Here is a 7,530-nt window from a genome sequence, read left to right on the forward strand (position 1 = left end):
TTTGTTCTGTCTTGTCCTTGGTGTGACACTTGTGTAGAGTAGGATGATCTTTCTCATCTTCAATCCAGTTAATCTTGATAACAGATACTCCTTAACTTTGAGGTGGTCTCATCACCACCTGGTATGAACAAAGGCTCTTTTAGTCTTGATGTTCTCATTCTTGGCAGGAGAGCAAAATATTGCAAGGTAAGATAGGCTTGTCCTTCTTGTCCTTCTTAAAATCCTGTATGATGAATCCACTGAAAAGCAGATGTGCTTAATTAAGATTCAGATCCTATACATCTAGTCAAAATTGCCCATGGGATGAAACATTTATACTGATCTAATCAAGAGATTGCTGCATGTTTGCTGGCTTTGAAGGGGGTCTGACCAGTGTCATCTGCTTAAGCTTCCCTGATTGGCAGTAAAGGCATAAGATCTTTCTTTGTCTTATTATATTCTTAAATATTATTTGTTTTCTGTCTAATGTTATTTTCTAGTATTGCCTTGGAGGAAAGGCTTAAGGACTTAAACTGTATGATCATTTCTTCCAAATTCAAATAAATCTGGGAACAGAGCAACACATTAGGGTTTTTTTTGGGGGGGGGAATTAATGGTTGCCAGCTTGTTAAAGATTAGTGGGATTGCCCTATGGGGCTTATCCACATAGCTGCTTTAATATGCCACCTTGCAGCAAGAGAAAAGTATGTCAACAATGCAGTTCAGCAACAAAGTTGGCCGATGCTGCTGTCCTCTTATTGGAGGACAATCTCTTCGATTCCCTGCTATCATTTTCCCTGCCACTCAGTGTCCTACATGGGTAAAAAAGATCAAACTCTAGATATGCTCCTGAGTGTGTGATACATTTCTGACCCTCCAACCAATGTGCCATTTAGGCTCTGCCAGTCAGTATTTTTCTTTTGATATTGTTGACTCAGAGTTAGGTTTTTTTTTTGGGGGGGGAAATGAGTATCAAAGTTTGTTTGTTTCTTTATTGCTACAGAAATACCAATCTCTCAGATATCTTGTAGACACAGGAATTGAGATTGAGATTCTCATTGAAAAAAAAAGGCTTATATTTTTCAAAGATGTTGCATTGTAGGCCCTAATAAGCAACTCCAAGGCTTTGCTTTTCCTCTTTATCCTGCTTTAGTGCAAAGCTGTCTTTCTGAGCAGCTATTAGCTCTTTGCTGCTCTGATTTATCCTCCTCCCTCCTTCAGCAGTTCAAGTTCTACCATCACTTGATGGAATGAGTTTGCCTCAGCTCCTGCCAACCTAGCAGTTCAAAAGCATGTAAAAATGCAAGTAGATAAATAAGTAACACTTTTGTGGGAAGGTAAAAGCATTCCATGTTTCGCTATACCAGTGTTTCTCAACCTTGACAGTTTTAAGGCATGTGGACTTCAACTCCCAGAATTCCACAGCCAGCAATGCTGGCTGTGGAATTCTGGGAGTTGAAGTCCACATGCCTTAAAATTGCCAAGGTTGAGAAACACTGCGCTATACACTCTGCACTGCAGTGTGATGTTATGCTGGCCACAGGACTGCAGAATCATCTTCAGACAGCCCTGGCTCAATGGCTTTATAGAAACGGAGATGAGCACTGTCCCCTAATGTTGGTGCAATTAGAGGAGTAAAACCCACAGGGACATATCCTCCAGTTGCCACCTTCTACTTTGCTCTCTGCAGGCTTCTGCCCAATGATCCCAAAGCAGCCATCATGCTGAAACCGAGTAACTCTGCATTGACTCTTGGCAAAAGAATTAGCAGAGAAGCTTAGCCCAGAATCCAATTGTCATTCGGTTGTTGGGAGTTGTGAGGTTCTGATCCCTTGAGCATGTATCTAGTCCCCTCACAGAAATGATAATAGTACCATGGTACCCAGAAACCAGATGTAGAAGGGGAGATGCTTGCAACAAATTTGCAAATCCAATAGGATCTGAGTAGTTCCTAGTCCCTAACTATATTACTCATGTAATCATCGTTTGTTAAGACCCTAGGCTGTCCACATGGGAAGTTTTGTATAAAAGCAGTATAAAAATACTGCTTTTATACAAAAACACTTAAACTTGACATCAGGCTGTCCTAAGGAGGGAAGATAGTAAAATAGAATAATCTTGTGAGGACCTGAAATCAAAAATGCTTAGCAAGGAATCTTTATGCTGAGGCAATAAAGACATAAGATTGAGCCCATTGGCTCGCTTTTTTTTTGGTCTGTTTTAGCTTGTACAAATTTCTAAAATCATGGAGTGGAAAGGGAACTGTGAGTTTTCTAATCCAACCCCATTCAATTCAGTAGTTTAATGTCTTTTTCTTTCTATCTTTACTCAGAAAATGCAGGTAGCCCTTGACTTACAACAGTTCATTTAGTGCAGTGGTTCTCAACCTTTTTAATGCCGCGACCCCCAACTGGTCGTAAGTCGAGGACTACTCAACCGGTCGTAAGTCGAGGACTACTCAACTGGTGCAGCACCGTTTGCAGACTGGGACTTTTGGCGGGCTCAGCAGGGCAGAGACAGCCTGGACAATTCCTATTGGCTTTTGAAAGCCAATAGAATTAGACTCTATTCAAGAGAGTCTATTCTATTGGCTTTCAAAAGCCAATAGAATAAAAGGGAGTAGCACAGCTAAGGAAAAGGGGGAAAAAATGGCGGACTGTGTTGTTTGGCGACCCCCGTGAAATGGTCGTTCGACCCCAAATGGGGTCCCAACCCACAGGTTGAGAACCGCTGATTTAGTGACAGTTCAAAGTTCCAACATCACTGAAAAAAGTGACTTATGACTGTTTTTCACACTTACGGACATTGCAGCCTTCCCATGGTCACATGATAAGAATTTGGATGCTTGGCAACTGGTTCACATATATGACCATTGCAGCGTCCCAGGATCATGTGACCACCTTTTGTAATTTTCTGACAAGCAAAGTCAGTGGGGAAGCCAGATTCACTTAACAACCGCTTTACTAACTTAATGACTGCAGTGATTCACTTAACAACTGTGGCAAGAAAAGGTGTAAAATGGGACAAAATTCACTTAACAACTTTCTCACTTAGCAACATAAATTTTGGGCTCAATTGTGGTCTTAAGTTGAAGACTACCTATAAAGTACACTGAATGCAATGTGATTTACTAGTTTGTATAAATCACTGTCTTGGATAATACAGCCTTTCAAGCAAGAACAAATGCCTTGCTATCTATTTTTTCTTTTTCCAACATGGAATTATCTTCAGTTATTATGGCAGATGTCTCTTCTTTAAGCCTGTGCCTTCCTATTGTATTGCGTTTTCATGCTGTTATCCAACACAAGCAACAGATAAGCAGCTGGGAATAACAATTATAATTCAAACCTCTTTGGAAGTTTCTAGTCTGGAGCAGAATGTAAAAGAACCAAAATGAATGATAAGCCTTGGAAGGTCTTCTCTCATAATCTCTTACCTCTAGAAAAGTTTTCCTAATGCATCGAAATGACTCAATGCTCATTTCTTTTTTATTCTCACTTCTAAACATACATATCATAGTTTTATTCACGTCTGTCACTTTGGGTGAAATTCTTTTTCTATTCCATGGATTTTGTGTTCTGTTTGCCAACTGTTAGGAACAGAAGGCATCTTGTTAACTAGGCTAAGAACTCCTTGTCATCATTTGTATTTCATTTGCTATGTGCCAAGTTGCTAATAGTTGCTCTCCATGGCAGTTTAAATTATTCTTCTGCCATGTGAAGTCTGTAATTTTCCTAATAATCTGCTAGATGTACCAGTTATACTAGGATCAGAGATGGGATATATAGTCTATTTACAGAATAATCAAATAATCAAAGTGATTACAATAAACTCCTTAATATATTTTGTCTACTTTGTGTACATTCTTTTCTAGTGCTTTTTTCCATTTTTCAACAAGATGAAATGCTGTTGGAATGGAATTTCAACAGTATTTCATCCAGTTGAAATGGAATGAAACAGCATTGTTCCAGTATTTGAGGGGCTGCCACAAAGAAGAGAGGTCAACTTATTTTCCAAAGCACTGAAAGGAAAGACAAGGAACAATGGATGGAAACTAATCAAGAAGAGAAGCAACCTGGAAACTTCCTAACAGTGAGAACAATTAACCTGTGGAACAGCTTGCCTTCAGAAGTTGTAGGTGCTTCATCACTGGAGGTTTTTAAGGAGAGACTGGATAGCCAGTTGTCTGAAATGTATAGGGTCTCCTGCTTGAGCAGGAGGTTGGACTAGAAGATCTCCAAGGTCCCTTCATGCGCTATTCTTATTTATTGATTGATTACTTTCCAACTTCTGGATATTATTAAATAGATGGAAACCAATCATGCTGGCTCTATTCAAATTAAATTAAATGAAGCTTTGGTTGTTCCTTGCTCATTTTTGTCCTTGAAGTCACTCATTTGCTAGAGTGCAGATCCTGGCATGCCATGGAAAGGTCAAGTACAGTCTTCAATCTTCTCACCCAACCAAAAAAGCTGTGCAGTCCTGCTTAAAATATGAACTCAGCATTACACAGGCATACCTTCTCTAAGCCTGTCTATAACTCATTATAAGGAATTGACTACTATCATTTATATGGTGATGACCTCTAGATTAGGCTTTTAAAATTCTCTTGCACAGAACAGAATTATCCTAGTATATTCAAATCACAGACATCTGTTACTCACCATAGAATATCAAAATGTTATGATATCATTATGCAAATGATACAGTTAATATAGCATCTCAGCATTTTCCCATTTACCCCTCACAGCTGCCCAGGATTCAAATGTTCTGCTTTAGGGTATAATGTGTATGCATGGAGAAAGACAAAGATGAACACATTAGCATGGAATCCATGAAATACAGTATTGTACTCTACCTTTCATGTATTGGGTATGAAATGCTTAGTGGAATTTTTTCTCTGCTTTTATGCCTTTCATAATCACTGGAAACATCATTTAAAAAAAAACTTCTTCTGAAAGGATGAACATTGATAAAACTTCAGAATTTCATGAAACAAAACCATTTCATTGGAAATAAGTAATCAAACTCCAGTAAAACATGATACCACATTTTTATCAGAAAAGATCAGCTTCCTTATTTTAGCATAATTTCTGAAATCTGAGTTTCATTTCAAACAAGCAACTTTAATTCACTAATCAGGTGAGGGAGGAAAAAGGTAGACTGCCCTTGCTTTAAGTCAGTGTCTTAAAATGGTGTAGGTTGGAAAATGTTGAAGGACTGTGAATTACTTTTGGCATCCTTAAGATGCTGGGCTTGTCAACCAGAAAGTTGGCAATTTGAGACTCAAGGACCACATGATCGGATGAGCTCCCATTATTTTCCCCAACTCTTACCTAGCAGTCCAAACGCATGCAAATGCAAATAGATAAATAGGCATCTTTTCTGTGGGAAAGTAACAGCCAGATGACCAGGGAAGCATCTTTCAACAATGCTGGCTCTCTCAGCTAGGAAATGGGCATAAATGCCCCCACTTGAGTCAGACATGACTGGACAGGGGAAATGTTTATCTTTTTTTTAACCTCTGGTGCAATTAATTAATTAATCTGGCCTGATGCTCGTAAATCCCTCCTGCCATTCTTTCAATTTCCTTCTTGCTGCAGTCTCTCCCACTTCCCTCTTTGCCATCATTTCCTCTGCATGCTGGGCTTAGATCAATTTGTATAGAAGCTTCAGGCTCTCTAAATATGATTACTCTTCCTTTGAAAACAAACACAATGCATTAAAAAGAATGATTCTCCAATTTCACACAGGGATCTGGAATTGTCATGCCAACTTGCAATCAACATTTTTTTTAAAAAAAAAATTAAACTGGTAAGTTTGTTCAGAAAGAAGCATGAGGAAGACTGGTCAAAGAGAAAGCAACCTGGAATTAAAGAGAAACTTCCTAACAATGAGGACAATTAACCAGTGGAAGAGCTTGCCCTCAGAAATTGTGGGCACTCCATCACTGGTGGTTTTTAAGAAGAGGCTAGTCAATCACTTGACTGAAATGGTATAAGTTCTCCTGCTTGAGCATGGGGCTGGACTAGAAAACCTCCAAGGTCCCTTCCAGCTCTATTCTATTCTAAATAAAAATAAAAATAAGTCTAAGTGTTATTGCTACTATTCATTATTTTGTGATCTTGTGGGGGAAACATAAGCATGCAGCTTGGTTATTTGACTAGTACTTGTGTTTACCTATTTACTGAGTACTCTAAAACAAAACAGTCATTTTATAAGATCATTTAACATTCAATTAACTGAGGTGAAGAACTATCAAATAATTATTTTAAAACCGTAGGCTACAATGCTAGTTATGTTAGAACATTAAAAACAGGTTTTTTTTAATTTTTAGACAATTGATAAATATAATATAAAAGTTATCAAATATCAAACAAGTCTCCAGATCTGCATTTCAAAATATCAAAAATTCTCATTCTTGCTATTGCTCTAATATATAGGCTTTCTTGGCATTTGAAAATAGAGCTTAAAATGATCCCTTAATTATTCACTTTAAATTAGACTTTATCCCTGAATTGCTGCAAGCTATTTCTAACTGCTTGTCATCTTTAGTAATAATTTGTTTCAAGGCTGAGCTTCTTACTCCAAAAAACGCCTTTCTCATTAAAAAGTCATTTATAACTTTTATGTTCTTAGATTACTTTCAATTTTCATCTAGAATCTGAAAGAAAATCTGGGCTAATTTCTCTCAATTGCTTGTCTTCCGTCTTGATTAAAATCAAGTTTCTTTTTCTCAGCAAAAAGTGTCCAGGAAATGCCTACCCTTTTCAAAATAAAGACAATGGTAATTTATTTAAAATGAGAAAATAATTGTTTCATAGGCAGCCCATGTGATGACTAGATATTAGAATTATCACTGAAATATGATTTCCCACTTTAAATTCTGAAAGGGTCTCTGAAGGTCAAGATGTTTGGGGGAATGGGAAGTAAGTAAGGAAACTAGCAGAGAAATGAGTCTTGCAGAAAGACTACTCGTGAGCAAGATATGAAGGAGAGAAGGCATGAGGTTTTTTTTATTAAAAGTTTTACAAATTACAATATAAACCCACCCATCTCCTCCCCCCCTCCCCCACTTCCCAGAGCTGATTACAGGGTAACAAATAGACAAACATAGTCTAGCTAACATAAACCAACTAAACTATCAATCAAAACCATAATACACTTTAACTCCTTCTCAAAACAAATATTAACAAATTAAGACAAAAATAATAATACCATTAATACTATTAATAATTATCTAAAATCTATTCAAAAGCAAGATAATACTTTTCAGTTTCATACTTCTTCTGAATATAATCAATCCATCTTCTCCAAACCATAATATATCTTTCTTGTGAATGATCCTTCAAATAGGCGGAGATTTTCGCCATTGAGAAGGCATGAGGTTTGTGGCAACTGAGTTATTTAAAATGAATGACTGCATGAATGAATGGATGAATGAATGGATGAAAGAATGAAATAACCTTGCAATACAGATAGTGTTAGTACTCACAGTTTGTGCTTCTTTTCTGGATTACCGTGAAGGTCTTGCAAGGAGAGAAAAGCAAA

This window comes from Crotalus tigris, unplaced genomic scaffold (assembly GCF_016545835.1).
Source record: "Crotalus tigris isolate CLP2741 ecotype Arizona unplaced genomic scaffold, ASM1654583v1 scf7180000024278.498577, whole genome shotgun sequence".
Classification (NCBI taxonomy): domain Eukaryota; kingdom Metazoa; phylum Chordata; class Lepidosauria; order Squamata; family Viperidae; genus Crotalus; species Crotalus tigris.